Below are 1,691 nucleotides of genomic sequence, written 5' to 3'. Positions count from 1 at the left end.
ATCCATAGCCAATCTTACACAGCTGTCATATCCATCAAAATCCATTATCAGTGATCAGCTTATACCCTTTGCCTGTCAATTTGACCGCTTATCCTTATCATTAGGTCATTAGGTGTCGTCGTAAGCTCAGATTGCAAGTTTCAAAAGGAGATATAGAATCTCCAAGCCTCAAAGTTCATGTAGCTGTGAGTTCATGCTCACACGTTGGTGGTCACAAATATGCTGGAAACCTTATAATGGGGGAGGTGAGGTCGTTGGCCATAACACCAACATGGTCAGTAGCCACTGTGCTAATGGTATTGGTGGTCGTTTCCTTGTTGTTCGAGCGATCGATTCACCGGTTAGGCCATTGGCTGCATGCATCAAAGAGGAAGGCTCTGTTTCATGCATTGGAGACTATGTAAGATGAACTGATGTTGCTGGGGTTTCTTTCATTATTGCTGACGGCAACCGCGAGTTATATATCTCGTATTTGTATCCCTTCACAGTATTACAAGCCCTTTTTCTATCCTTGTTATGTCCACCAGTTTGACGACGCTGAATCCGGGGATGAGCATGAAAAGCCTGCACGGAAACTCCTGGGATTTGTGTTTTCTACAGGAAACACATGGAAGCGGGTTCTAAGTAGTGAAGCCGGTGCCTCCCATTGCAAAGAAGGTGAAGAGCCTTTTGTTTCATTGGAAGGTCTGGAGCAGCTTCATCGATTTATCTTCGTTATGGCAGTCACACATATTTTTTACAGCTGCTTAACAATGGTGTCGGCAATTGTAAAGATTTACACATGGAGGGATTGGGAGAATGAGGCACATGCAAATACTCATGCCAATTTAAAAGAAATTTCATGAGCGCTGACCTTGATAAGGCAATAAACTTTTGTTAAATACCACACAACAACAACTTGGAGCAGAAACAGATTCTTTGCTTGGGTGGTATGTTTTCTTCGGCAGTTTTGGTCAAACTGTTACAAAAGCTGATTACATAACTTTGAGAATGGGATTTGTGACAAATCACAATTTTCCATTTAAATATGACTTCCATAGCTATATGATACGTTCTATGGAGGATGAATTCAAGCAGATTGTTGGTCTCAGTGCACCTTTGTGGGGTTTTGTCATTGCTTTTATGCTATTCAATGTGCATGATGCTAATTTATACTTTTGGATCTCTTTTGTCCCTATTGTTCTCATCCTCATTTTTGGGAGCGAAGCTGCAGCATATTATTGCAACTGGTTTGGCATGTTTCATTGGATATGTTGGGGCATTATACACGCTATGGATGTCGGTGTAAGCTTCCTAAATTGTCTTTAAGATGTTCATGGAATATACATTATGTAACATTCAGACATTCTTGCAGCTATCTGTCTGAGGTGCCTGGGACCAACTTCAAGAATACCAGAAGTCCATTTTTTGCATGTTTCTTAGGAAAAAGTGAAGTACAATTGCATTAGCAGATATAGAAGAGTAAAACAGAGGATATTGAATGCTCATGGGCACTCTTTAGATGTTGATGCTTTTGCACATACGTTTTGTGTTCACTCCTCATCTTCTCTTCAAAAGGTGGGAAACCGATCAGAGAGAAGGGAAGAAAGTCCTCTAGTACCAGTGAATCAGTCTACCTGTTTCAAACAGATGTTGGAGGAGAGGTAAAGGCATTTGTTGGAAGAGCGGATACAGTATACAAAGTAACCATT

The 1,691-nt window shown here is 40.9% G+C and overlaps 1 pseudogene; it reads left to right on the top strand.

The window, feature by feature from the left end:
• The first annotated feature begins 236 nt into the window (after positions 1–236).
• On the top strand, positions 237–1,288 carry LOC149263022 (MLO-like protein 11 pseudogene; annotated as a pseudogene).
• Positions 1,289–1,691: the final 403 nt, after the last annotated feature.

This window comes from Pinus tabuliformis, chromosome 6, assembly GCF_031772625.1.
Source record: "Pinus tabuliformis cultivar Carrire ecotype Pingquan chromosome 6, CPIR1, whole genome shotgun sequence".
Lineage (NCBI taxonomy): Eukaryota > Viridiplantae > Streptophyta > Pinopsida > Pinales > Pinaceae > Pinus > Pinus tabuliformis.
The sequence above is the reverse complement of the archived record's forward strand: the minus strand, read 5'-3'. Positions and strand labels throughout refer to the sequence as shown.